Below are 14,315 nucleotides of genomic sequence, written 5' to 3'. Positions count from 1 at the left end.
TTTTCTAGGATATGTTAATTCAATCACTAGTCTTCCACCTGTTTTCCTGCTCCAAAAGTTTTACTACTTTAATATTGTCATCCACTCTTCTGTTGTTGTAGGCTCTTGTCTTTAAAAAAATCATTTTTCTAGCATTAGTGAGTTGGGGAAGTGAGTGAACGATATGTGTATGATCATATGATAATATTTGCTTAAGAGATTAGAATGATTTCTTATTTTCTTACTGTTAGGTTTTTGCTGTGTTATAATTGGAAATATTTTATTGTTCAAGTATAAAGTTGAAAGCATGTTCAAACACTGTTTTCTTAATGAGAAAGCAAAACCATTTGAATGGAGATATAAACTTTTTAGTTTTTTTTTAAGGGTTTTTTTTCTGTTTTTTTTTTTTTTTGTCTACTTTCTGGCTTAGAGAAAAGAACGTGGAGAATTGTTGTACCTCTGAAATCATTGGTCTAGAACTTTTAATGAAGAATAATATTTTATTCTTCCAGTCCTGGCAAGTTCCTCTTTGATTGTGTGATGTATTTGAACAGAACAGTCCATTCTCTTCCATCTTCTCTCTTATGACCATGGTATATGAATTTGCAAAATAGATGGGATACAGGTTGCTATCCTGGATTGTGGAACCAAGTGAGATGATAACTGGAAATACCACAATCAAAAGTTGGAAGTAACATTGACTTCCCTACTTAAATAATGTTCTGCAGATTCAGCAACACTCTGCCTCTTGCTTCATGAGTTGATGTGTAATGAGACTCACCAAAGACAATCCAGTGTTTGGAATGGCACAGGCTTTTGGTGGCTTTCCCAGCATTAGTCCTCTTGATGTCAAGTGCATTTGTGGGATGGTTTAGGGGTTCTAGAATTTCAAGAGGGGAAGAACTGTTAGAAGATGTTCAATCTAGCTGCCGTGAAACACTGAGGTAATATCCACCACTTGGATGCCAAGGCATTGTGTGGGTGGAGATTGAAGACTTCCATTGGAAATACATTTATGGGTACAGTCAAATGGAAGTTGTCTATGAGGACTATGTATTCTTCTTTCCAGGCTCCCATATTCTCTCCCGACACCCTAAGAAATGAAAGCCTGCTCCTTCAGTGCTGATTGAGCCTTCTAAGTAAAACAAGTGAATGTGAATTGTTACTGCTCTGTGGATAGCATGCATTTAAATTAGGGCTTCCAGATCCCTGCATTTTCATTTTCTCATTTATCAAATGGGGCTAATATTATCTATATTGTGAGAATAAATTTAAAATGCCTACCACACAATGCCTGGTAGCTAACACTGTGGTTAAAGGAGAAAATTCATAGGAAGGATCTTACTTGTTTTCCTGTGAATGTGCTACATGGACTTCCGCCTGCTTACAAGGCTATCGGGACTACAGAGAGAAAATTATCAATCAAAATTGTGATGCATCGATTAATTTAAGCATGGAAAATACTTTAGGATATCTGAGTTGCTCTGGAAAATGTGCATTTATTAACCACACTGGTAGAATAAAGCCTCTTTCACCACAGCACAGTGGAATTCTGATGAAATGCTTCATCCAACAGGTAAACAGCAGATCCAGGCTTGGCAAATCAAACGCAAGAGTGAGCATTTTCATTAGTCCTAGATTTTTAGGGTACAGGTACAGGAAAAAAAAATTAAGCACTTAAAATCAGGTTGTTATATATCAAGTGAAAAAAGCCAAGTTAAAAGAAAAGAGGCCAAAACATTGATTAGAAGGGCTATGTTATTTGACGCAAAGGTGTCTCTGCATATTTACATGGCATGGATAAGAGAGTGCCTTATGGCACCCAAGTGCACAGTCTACAGCAACAATTACTTTATTGATCACAGAAATCAAAATCCATTCAACACAGAGGACTTGTTTTATTATTTGTTATACCCCAAATTACTTAGAAATAACTGTTAGATGAAAGCAAAACTGGAAATGATTATTTCATTGATTTTTTTTGAAGAAATAAATGTTCTAATTACTGAATGATCTGGCTATTTGAAAATTAATCTTCAATGTATTTTATCATTTGACCCAGTAACACCAAACCATTTATAAATAGGGAAACTAGGCTTTACATTTAGTCTGGGCACAGTGGCTGACCTCTGTAATCCCAGCACTTTGGGAAGCTGAGGTGGGAGGATCTCTTGAGCCCAGGAGTTCAAGACCAGCCTGGGCAATGTAGGGAGACCCCATCACTACAAAAATAAAACTAAATTAGCCAAGTGTGGTGGCATGTCACCAGTAGTCCCAGCTACTTGGGAGGCTGAAGTGAAAGGATCCTTTAAACCTGGGAGATTGAGGCTGTAGTGAGCTATGATTGTGCCTCTGCATTCCAACCTGGGTCGCAGAATAAGACCATGTCTCAAACAGCAACAACAAAAATGTAGAAGAAGGAGAGAGTACAACTTAAGATTTCAAGCTTCTCAAAGAATATTCAAGAATATGGAATGGTAATTACACAAGAAAAGTGAAAAAAAATCAACTTAAATAATACTTACAAAATGATTCCAATTTTGTCAAGATTTTGCATGTATGTATGAGCATAGGACAAAAAATGAGTTTATGCTATAAAATGTTAGCAATGACTTTATTTGTTTATTTATTTTACTTTATTTTATTTATTTATTTTGAGACAGAGTCTCGCTCTGTAGCCCAGGCTGGAGTGCAATGGCACCATCTTGGCTTACTGCAACTTCCACCTCCTGGGTTCAAGCTATTCTCATGCCTCAGCCTCCCAAGTAGCTGGGATTACATGCGCCTGCCACCATGCCAGGCTAATTTTTGTATGTTTAGTAGAGATGAGGTTTCATTATGTTGGTCATGCTGGCCTCAAACTCCTGACTTCAGGTGATCCACCCACCTCGGCCTCCCAAAGTGCTGGGATTACAGGTGTGAGTCACCAAGCCCGGTCGAATTTTTTATTTTCTATTGCACATCACTCTTTTATTATACTGATCTAGAAAAAGAATTTAGTACAGTTATACTCAAATGAACATTGGACCCATGTGGCAGGGCCAAGCAACTAGAATATGATTCAGAAATCAGTGAAAGACATACTTGGACAGGACCAAGAAGCATTCACTGCCACAAAACAAGGCGGGAAGGGATTCTGAAACACACAGTAGGAAGCACTCTTGCCCCTCAGAGGTCAAGGAGCTTATCCCATGTTGGTATGAGGAATGGCTTATTTTCTGATGACCACAGGTAGGATTATTTCAACTGCCATGAGAAACCCCAAAAGGGTTATCGTTTTGTATTATTTATATATACTATAATTTTTTTTCTTTTTTTAAAAATGTAAATGTAACACTTTGACTAAATTCAGGATTGATCCAACCTTCTAGAGCCAGTTCCTCTGGGGTCAGAAAGGAAACAGTTGTCACATCACCATGCAGGTTACATTCCTCTTTCACTGGAATGACTAGAGCCGCCAGGCAGTAGCCTGACTGCAGAAGAGCACAGGACTGGCTCCAGGGGGCAGACAGTCTCTCTTGCCTCTCCTCATTGGTCATGGCTTAGCACGGTTCCTCCTCACAAGTCCTTAGTAAACAAAGCACTTGCAAAAACCCAAGTCACTACCTTTAAACTCTCTTGAATAAGGGGAGCTTTTCCACAGCTTGGACTGAGAACCTGTGCCCTAGAAGTGCTATTCTGACTAGATTGTGTGAAATGGGTGGGTACAGGAGACAAAATGGCTAAAATGAAAATGGGAGCCACTGGTCCCCATCTGCAGCTACAACTCAAGATGTCTACTGATGTGGTCAGTGTGACAGGTGCAGGAGGGAGGGGCAGAGGGATGCAACGGGCAGGGACGGTGCTCCTGGGGACAACAGCCTGCCCACTGGCCTTCACTTCTTGGACTTGCCCCGGGCAGCCACAGCTTCCATGACTTTGCACATGGTCTCTTCATCCCCCAGGAACTTCATGGGCTTGATGGGATTCAAACTCTTGTCCAATTCATAGACAATGGGAATACCAGTAGGCAGGTTCAGCTCCATGATAGCCTCTTCAGAGAGACCCTCCAAATGCTTGACAATGTCTCCGAGGCTGTTGCCATGGGCTGCAATCAGTACCCTTTTCCCTTCCTTGATCTGGGGAACTATTTCTTCATTCCAGAAGGACAGAGCTCTGGCAATAGCATTCTTCAGACTATCACAGGAGGGTAGCTGATCTTCTGTGAGGTCTGCATACCTGCCATTCTCACTTATGTTGCTGTAGAAAGGATGATCGGGCTCCATCGGAGGTGATGGGACATCATAGGAGCGCCTCCAGATCTTTACAGGGTGTCACCATGCTTTGCAGCAGTTTCTGCTTTATTGAGACGGGTTAGACCTTCATAGTGCTGCTCTTTGAGGCACCAAGTCCTCACTACTGGCAGCCACATCTGATCAATGGCATCTAGCACTGTCTAGAGGGTCTGGATCGTTTTCTTCTGCACTGAGGTGAAGCAGATGTCAAACTCATAGCCACCATCTGGCAGTGCCTGCCTCCCTCCGCACTTCGTCTCCTCGTGGCCTGCCGGGCTCAGGTTGGCATGGTACCAGCCACCGAAGCGGTTCTCCAGATTCCACGCAACCTTGCAGCACCAGATCAGCACCAGTTTATAGGTGACCATGGCGGCGAGCTGGGGATGTGGCACTGACTGGGGTTCGCAGATTCCAGAGTACTTTTAGAATATTTTGTTCTTCATACTTTTTGATATTTGCCATTTTTTGGGTCAAGAATCTGTTTTCTATTTATAACAATATTTTTTCTCCAACTCTTATTATCTTTTTCTTCATGTTTCTTCAACTTTTAAGTTCTGGGATACATGCGCAGGATATACAGGTAAAAACTGCATAGCAACCCACCATGGCACACATGGATAAATGTGTGACATGGTGGTTTGCTGCACAGATCAACCCATCATCTGGGTATTAAGCCCAGCATCCATTAGCTATTCTTCCTGATGCCCTCCTTCTCCCTGCCCCACCCCCAGCAGGTCCCAGTGTGTGTTGTTCTCCTCCCTGTGTCCATGTGTTCTCATCATTCACCTCCCACTTATAAGTGAGAACATGAGCAGATTTTCTGTTCCTGCATTAGTTTGCTGAGGATAACAGCTTCCAGCTCTGTCCACGTCCCTGCAAAGGACATGATCTCATTCCTTTTTATGACTGTGTAGTATTCCATGGTTTATATGTGCCACATTTCCTTTATCCATTCTATCATTGATGGGCATTTGGGTTGCTTCCATGTCTTTGCTATTGTGAAGACTGCTGCAATGAACATACATGTGCATGTATCTTTATGACAGAATGGGTCAAATGGTACTTCTGTTTGTAGATCTTTGAGGAGTCACCACACTGTCTTCCAGAATAGTTGAACTAATTTACACTCCTATCGATAGTGTAAAAGTGTTCCTATTTATCTGCAACCTCACCAGCATCCATTGTTTCTTGACTTTTTTTTTGAAACGGAGTTTCACTCTTGTTGCCCAGGGTGGAGTGCAATGGTGCGACCTCAGCTCACTGCAAACTCCACCTCCCGGGTTCAAATGATTCTTCTGCCTCAGCTGCCCAAGCAGCTGGGATTACAGGCATGTACCACCATGCCTGGCTACTTTTTGTATTTTGAGTATAGACGGGGTTTCACTATGTTGGTCAGGCTGGTCTTGAACTCCTGCCCTCAGGTGATCTGCCTTGGCCTCCCAAAGTGCTGGGATTACAGGTGTGAGCCACTGTACCTGGCCCTGATTCTTGATTTTTTAATAATCACCATTTTGATTGGTGTGAGATGGTATCTCATTGTGGTTTTGATTTGCATTTCTCTAATGACAAGTGATGTTGAGCTTTTTTTCATTTGTTTGTTGGTCATGTGAATGTCTTCTTTTGAGAAGTGTCTGTTTATATTCTTTGCCCTACTTTTGGGGGCCGGGTCTGGCTGTGTCGCCAGGCTGGAGTGCAGTGGCCCGGATCTCGGCTCACTGCAAGCTCCGCCTCCCGAGGTCCAGCCATTCTCCGGCCTCAGCCTCCCGGTAGACTGCGACTACGAAGCCGCCACCTCGCCCGGCTAGTTTCTTGTATTTCTTAATAGAGAGCCGGAGTTTCACCGTGTTAGCCAGGATCGTCTCGATCTCTGACCTCGTGATCCGCCCGTCTCGGCCTCCCAAAGTGCTGGGATTACAGGCTTGAGCCACAGCCCGGCAAAATATTTTTTTTTTTTGGGAGGCCGGAGTCCTGGCTCTGCCGCCCAGGCTGGAGTGCAGTGGCGGATCTCCAGCTCACTGCACAAGCTCCGCCTCCCAGTTCAAGCCATTCTCCTGCACTCAGCCTCCCGAGTAGCTGGGACTACGAAGCCCGCCACCATTGACTAGTTTTCTGTATTTTTTTAGTAGAGGCGGGTTTCACCATGTCGGCCAGGATCAGTCTCGATCTCACCGGCCTCAGTCACCGATCTCGGCCTCCCAAAGTGCTGGGATTACAGGCTTGAGCCACCGTGCCCGGCCCTCTTTGCCTACTTTTTAATGAGGTTTTTCTTTTTTTCTTGTAAATTTGTTTAGTCTCTTGTAGACTCTGGATATTAGGCCTTTGTCAGATGGATAGTTTGCAAAAATTTTCTCCCATTCTGTAGGTTGTTTGCTCACTCTGATGATACTTTTCTTTTGCTGTGCAGAAGCTATTTAATTTAATGAGATACCATTTGTCAATTTTTCCTTTTGTTGCAATTGCTTTTGGAGCAAAACAGTTTTTTTACAAGAGGATCTTCTATCTCAGTTTTTAAATCAATCTGTCTTAGTCTATTTCTGCTGCTGTAACAAATACCACAGAATGGGTAATTCATGAATAACAGAAATCAATTTCTCACGGTTCTGGAGGCTGGAAAGTTCACAGCCAAGGCATTGATGGATTCAGTGTGTACTAAGTGGTCGCTTTCTGCTTCCAAGATGGTTCCTTGTTGCTGTGTACTCCAGAGAGGACAAATGCTGTCTCCTCACATGACAGAAGGGGAAAAGGGATGAAGAGCTCTCCGAAGCCTCTTTTCTAAGGGTATTGATCACATTCACAAGTGCAGAGCCCTCATGACTTAATCTTTTCCCCCAAGGCCCCACCTCTTAATACTGTTGCATTGGGGATTAAGTCTCAACATGAGTTTTGGAGGGACACAGACATTCAAATGATAGCAATTTCCAAACATCATTTTTTCATTTTAAATTAGATCCTCATTTTTATGAAATTAGAAATGAACATTTTCCCAAAGCCATTATGTTTTTGACTGTTTCCGTGAACTGTTTTTGGTGACATCCACTCTGTTAAGTTATTCTTGATTTCTTAAAATAAGAGGCAATGAAACCCAAGTCTTAAACATCTTATGGGATCAGATAACAAACTTCATTTTCTCCTTTGGATGGCAGTCTTCTTTTCTGACCACTTTGCTGCAAAGACCAATAATTGGTATTTCTGATCACATATGGGTGCTGAGAAGGCTGCTAAGATCATTTGACTATGGAAGACAATGGAATGTTAAAGCTGGAAAGATCATGTGGATCACTCTAGAAGAGAGAAAAGCCCAAAGAAATTTCCCAAAGCCTCACAACTAGTTTTTGGCTGATCCAAGTGAGATATTCTGTCTGGCGTTCATTATTCTAAACTGATGCCACAATCATTTATTCTATCTTCCATCTCCAAATAATGTTACATGACTTGATTGTCTTGTTTTACGGAGGCTTCAGAGAAATAATGGCTGCCGTTTGTTATTTTAAAATGGAGAAAAATCCTCTTTCCTCAACAATCTTTTCTTTATTCACAGTGTAAATTAATACTAACAAGCCCTCTCAAACTGGATCCTTAAGCTTTGAGGAGAACTTTCCATGTTTCATCCACTTGAGAAGCGTTTACTTATCATCAGCATTAAGTATGATAGTTCAAAGCAGCATTGCCTGTTTCTGAAAATCAATTCCGTAGTAGACTTTGCTGCCTCAGCTTTTTTTTTGGACTAACTCTTACAAAAATGACTGGTTCCAGCTTCAAAGTCCTGGGTTGGGGTCCCGTTTTCCCACATAATCACTGTATAAACTCATTCAGGTTGTTTAACTTCCTTGATTATCCAATGATAAAGTGCTAAATGGTCACAAAACATTTCCTTTTAAATTGCTTTATACTTAAATTCGTTATTTTTTTATGGATCTCCCCATTTTTCTTATTAGAGCAACTTAAGTATTATGTTTCCAAAGCAGAGCACTTTAAATCCTGTTTTCTTTTCTCCGCTTCTCTCTCTGTCTCTCTCTCTTTCATAATAATGTGATCACACCTACACCACTTCTCTCTCCCTTTATTTCAGAATACTTAACTCTAGGGTGACTTAAGTTGCCATTTACTAATAGGTGCAACTAGTGTGGAAGGATGAGCGTTTTGAAGAATCAGATGAAAACTCAGTTGGAAAAGCACAGGAAGCCTGTAAATGAGAGACAGTTGAGTTGGGACAAACACAGAGTGAAGACTAAACTACGCCCGTGCAAGGTGCAGGTAGATGGGCTACATTCACATGATCCTCCTGCTTTCTCTGCTGGTGCCCCGACTTCAGGGCACTGTTTAGGATTAGGCACAATGGTGCCTGGGGGAAGGGATGAGGGAAGGTGGAAATCTTATCTGGTTGCTTTTAGGCTGTGCTTGCCTGGGGGAGTCACATTTTTCTAATTTGCACAAAGGTGTCAAAATGTGGATTAATCGGAGCTGTGGTAGAATTAGTCTAAATTTCAGTAAAAACTACTATGAGTAAATATTGAGTCACTGAGAAAGATTTTATTTTTTATTTTTAGAGACAGAGTCCGTTCTTTTGCCCAAGCTATCACACCTCACTGCAGCCTCCCACTCCTGGGCTCAAGTGATCCTCCTGCTTCAGCATCCCTAGTAGCTAGGATTACAGGCATGAGCCACTGTGCCTGGCGATTTTTAATAGACAGGTCAGGAAATGCCTAAATTATAGCCGGGGTCTAGTTTACACAAAGGTGGGAACTCTGATGGATCTGAAAGAAAAGGTGGACCATCTTTCTAAGATGGGTCTACATCAATGCAATGACTGCTTTAGTCAAATGCTTTAATGAAAAACTAAATGATGCTTGCTATTGAAACAGCACAGTGACACATATTATTGACAACTCATGTACGTAAATATTCTTGGATCAAGTGACTCTAAAATATAAAAAACAGATGCAATTAATGCTTAATTTCGCCTGAATTTTGCGAGCAGGGTTTGGAGGGCCTTCCTCCTTTACTCTGGGCCTAACATCTTTTTGGCTGTCCCTTGGCCCACTTACATCAGCCTGCAGTCTTTGAAAAGGGGCCAAGGCACACTTTAGATAGGAAGCAGACAAAATAAGGTCAAATAAAAGTCAGAGTAAGGTGGGCTGCAATTCTTCTTCTCATGCATTTCAAATTAAGAGGGACCGTAAGGGTTAACTATAAAGTATTCCACCTTGAACCCCCACACTCTCTTTATCTAGCACACCATAATAAAAGATCAAGAGTTCCTGCTTATTATCTTATTTTTCCTGCTTGCTCCACCAGGCTAAGGCCCAGTCTGGTTATGGATTAACACAGTGATCAATAGTAAGCCTGCTGTCTCTCTCTCGGCAGGGGAAAATGAACTCAAAATGCAGTCAAACTCTTATTGATCAAGGATATAGGTCTCACTTTCATTACCTCTGTCTCCTGATAACCCACAAATAATGTGATGAGTTGCTAATCTCTCTGATTTTCAATGGACCCTTCGCCCTTCCTGTCTGCACATTGCAGCTTTTATTTTCATCTTGATACACACTCTGTGTAATTCATGTAGCACTAACTCTCACTCTCTTACCGTCAGTCCTGGTCAATCAGAGTTAATAATATTGCTCTTCACTGGGGATGGAGGCTTCAGCCAGTTCAAAATAGAATGTCTCCCAACGAGGCAAGGAAATACAAGATGCAGACAGCTTCTTTCAAGGACAGAGAGATGTGAAGTCTTCTTGGTGAAGCAACACTCAAATCCCAAGATCTGACCTACTTCTACCAAAGTAGAAGACTCACAAACTTAAATGCTCAAGTCTCTTGCATGGCTAATTTTATCTTGGTTTCTGTTTCTCAGAGGACCTGAACTGAGCCATGCAAAGCTGTTTACCCTGGTGGTGCTAGGAGAAGGTCCCCTCATTCTCAGTGCCTAAATGGTCATGGAATTTCTATTAAATAGCTGTAGAGAATAGCATGGGAACCTGGAAAGAAGCATATCTTTAAAATATTGTGCTTATTTATTTATTTGAGACAGAGTCTCGCTCTGTTGCCCAGGCTGCAGTGCAGTGGTGCGATCTTGGCTTACCTCTGCCTCCTGGGTTCATGCGATTCTCCTGCCTTAGCCTCCCGAGTAGCTGGGATTACAGGCGTGTGCCACCACACCTGGCTAATTTTTGCATTTACGGTAGAGATGGGGTTTTACCTTGGGCCATGTTGATCTTGAACTCCTAACCTCAAGTGATCCTTGGCCTCCCAAAGTGCTGGGATTACAGGCGTGAGCCACTGTGCCTGGCCTCTTTATTTTATTTTTTATCTATCTATCTATCTATCTATCTATCTATCTATCTATCTATCTATCTATCTATCTCCATGTATCTATCTATCTATCTATCTATCGATCTATCGACAGGGTTATGAGACTGTCTAATTTTTTTTTTCTTTTTTTTGATAGAGACAGGATTTCACCATACTGCTTAGGCTGGCCTCGAACTCCTAGGCTCAAGTGATCCACCTGCCTCGGCCTCCCAAAGTGATGGGATTACAGAAGTGAGCTGCCATGCCTGGCCTGTGTTGGTTTCTTTAATTAAAGGTAGAGCTGTATAACAGAAGCAATGTGGCCTTTGAATCAAACGCCCTACTTTAGAGTCTTAGATCTTCCACTTATGCAGGGAAATGAGGACATTGTTGAAAACAATATATCACTTAGCTTTTGTTTAGAAAATTTTCATTTGCTTTGTGAGATAAAAATGGTCTTCCTTTCCAACTTGGATTCGGCAGCATAGCTCCTGCAAAGAAGAGTGGTGAGAAGAAAAAGGGCTGTTCTGCCATCAATGAGGTGGTGACCCAAGAATACTCCATCAACAAGTGTTCCCTTGGGTACTCCAAGAGATTTGAAAATTTGCCATGAAGGAGATGGGAACTCCAGATGTGCACATTGATACCAGGTTCAACAAAGCTGTCTGGGCCAAAGGAATAAGGAATGTCCCATACCGAATCCATATGCGGTTGTCCAGAAAACGTCGTAATGAGGATGAAGATTCACCAAATAAGCCCTATATTTTGGTACCTATGTACCTTTTAGCACGTTAAAAAAATATACAGTCAACGTGGGTGAGAACTAATCGCTGATCAAAAGTTCTAAAATTGCAAAAAAAAAGGACCCAAATCAGTTTTAGGAATATGATTCCTGTCACAAGCATGGTTACTTTTTCAGTTTGTTAATAATATAACTTTACTACCCTTTTGGGGGGAATTCTGCGACGTATGACTTTTTTAAAGCAAAGCAAAAAGAAAGGAAAAACCCTTCAAATTTCGTAATGTGTGATGTTGCTTGGGTGTTTGGCTTATCAGAGATCCTCAAGTATAAAACGGCATTAAACACAGGTATAAAAAAGATGACTAACACTCACTGTTTTCCTCAGTTGAATTGTTAGAATTGAATTCAAACAAACAATGATTGCTTTTACCACTTTGATGTAAAACCCCGGCAAGGCTCACTTACCTGAATCACTTTTGTGAGGAAAGTCATAATATTTTCTGCTGCCAAACTGATTAAAATAAGTTACCATGACACCAATTCCTCATTCCTAAAGAAGATATGAGATGACCAGCTGCAACTAAGCAAACACTTTGCTCACGTTCAGCCTATAGGGTCTGAATGCTGTTTTCCAGCTCCAGTCCAAACAATTTGTACACCTGTTGAAGAGAAAGTAAAATATGACAGTGGTACAGACTCTGGGGGATTAAAGCGATTTTCACTGAGCTCTTAAAGCTGAGGTAATTGCAGGTCTCATTTTCTTCTTTTGCTCTGCAGAGTTGCATGTGAAATTTGACAACAAATTCCTCGTCCCCTTTTTTTGCAAGGGACTGGGTGGCAATTTCTCCAGTTTTCCCCCTTTCCTCTGTGCTGAGTCACTTTTGAAATTCTCTCATTTCCTTTGGCTTCATGGGATAAAATAAAGGGAAAATCAATCCAGGGCAGGCTTTTGTTTATTCGGCAGATTTTGGAAGTACCTTTAGAAGTATATATATATATTTTTTACCTACTGTTTTAAAATTCTGACATCAGACAGCTGAGAGAATGAGACGAAAAGTTGGTTGGTGAAGGCTGGTAAGAAAGCTTACCCTGCTTATTTTGTAAACACAGGAGGAGAAGGCACTCAGGGAATGCTCCCCTCTTGGGGTTCTCTGTGTTCTCATGGTGTGCAGTGTCATATACATCCAGTCTCTGATTTGCTCTACTTCCCAGGCTGAATATACGCTGCAGAACACCTTTGATGTTGCCATAATTGTGTGTGTGATCTTCAATCACGGATGTCATCAAATTTTATTAAACTTAATATAGATAAAACCAAGACATTATTGATTAGTTCTGCCATGCAAACCTCCCAGGCTTCCTCTTTGAGTGGTTTTCTTCTGGGGAAGCTGTCTTTATCTTTATCCTTTCAATAATGCTCATGCCCTCGGAGCCACTGTGGCTTCTGAGTTTTCTTTTGAAGCCCACATCAATCATATAATTAAGACGAAGTTGTATTAATACATCTACAACAATCTTGCCATATTGGAAGGCATGTTCTCTGGTCTGGTGGCGCAGGTTTAACTCATGCCCCTCTTCCATGTGGGCGTAATTACTGCTGTTCTTTTTTAGGGTTCTTCATGGTATAGTTTCTGTTAATCCAAATTTAACCAGACATACCCCTAACTGGGTTTAAACTTTTCTACCTTATTAATCAGATTAACTTGATTCTAACAAAGGAGGTCAGATTCTCCCTTTGTAGACATCTTCTTAGCCACTCTGTCCACAAATGCTGTCTGGTGGCATCCAAGCATGGCCAAACATTCAGATGGAAAATGAAGAATCCAGAAAATCTCCCAGATGCCCCAGGTGACCAGATTTTTGGTGTCAGGTGGGCAAAGCATCTAGATCACTGAAATTTTCTTAAAATTGTTTTTCAAATCTTGCTGTCTGGGAGTTTTTGGCATTAGGCAAACACATGCAATTTCCAACCCCCACCCCCGCCCCCATCCTACTGCCTTCTCTTTTCTCCCACGCTATTGGCTAATCTTGCTGTCTCTGTTTTTCTCCCCTTTCTCTTTCCCTGTGTTTGTGTTGCAGGTTCAATTTTAACATCTAATAAGAAAACATGGAATGGAAGGCAGGTAGGGGAGCTAAAGTTTAGAAATGAGACCTAAGCAGGTGGCAGTTCTAGCTGGATTTCTGATGAGCCGTGTTTCTTTCTAAGACATACAACTTTGCTTTTCAACCAGGTATCTGCATTATTGGAAAGAAAGAAACCTACTTTCAGATGAAAACATCACATTTTTCTAAAGAAAAAGCCTTTGGTTTTAGTTTGAAGAGGGTTGGCCTCCTGCTGAACTTGAAAAAAAATCTCACTTTTAAAACACAAGCAACAGTTGAATAACCTTTTCCTTCGTCATGTCTAGTGATTAAAGCATGCAGTTCTCAGCTTAAGTAAGATCATAAACTATCTTCACTATAGGTTCATGTCTGAGAATTATTTCATGAGCTGCTGGCAATTCAGCATCTGCTAGAGGTTTGTTCAAACATCTCATATTCATTTAGGATTTTATACTTTTTCTTTTTAATTAGCTGGGCCATTTTGCTCAGTTTTCTGGAGTAATGCCTTCCATTGTACATCAGTGTTGTGAACCTAGTCACTGGCACTCATAAATGTCCACAGGGGAACTGTGCATTTGTACAAAGTATTTGTATTGCTTTAAAAAATTTCTAGCTGACCTTAGTGACTTTTTCACAAAAACCTTATAGAAAAGTCATGCACTACTTTCTGACTTGAGTTTTACTCCTAAAAGTTTTGTCAGTGGAAACAGGTACTTACCATTTCTTTTAGAAAAACAAAAACAAAACAAAACAAAACAGAAAAAAAAGGAAAGCTGTTTGCCCAGGGCATTTCCTGTTTGGCTTCAGCTAACAGGAATCTGTCCCTAATCTTGTCACCAGTGTTGAGCATCTCAGGGACATGACAGCATCTGTTCCCTTTGCTGCTTTTGGAAAAGTGGTTTTCAACCCTAGCTGCATGTTAGCAT

At 41.3% G+C, this 14,315-nt stretch overlaps 2 pseudogenes; one reads left to right on the top strand and one right to left on the bottom strand.

Moving 5' to 3' along the window:
• Nucleotides 1-2,856: 2,856 nt before the first annotated feature.
• On the bottom strand, nt 2,857-4,760 carry LOC101024806 (annotated as a pseudogene).
• On the top strand, nt 4,620-13,110 carry LOC101025164 (annotated as a pseudogene).
• Nucleotides 13,111-14,315: the final 1,205 nt, after the last annotated feature.

The sequence above is a fragment of the Papio anubis genome, chromosome 7 (assembly GCF_008728515.1).
Source record: "Papio anubis isolate 15944 chromosome 7, Panubis1.0, whole genome shotgun sequence".
NCBI classification, from domain to species: domain Eukaryota; kingdom Metazoa; phylum Chordata; class Mammalia; order Primates; family Cercopithecidae; genus Papio; species Papio anubis.
The sequence above is the reverse complement of the archived record's forward strand: the minus strand, read 5'-3'. Positions and strand labels throughout refer to the sequence as shown.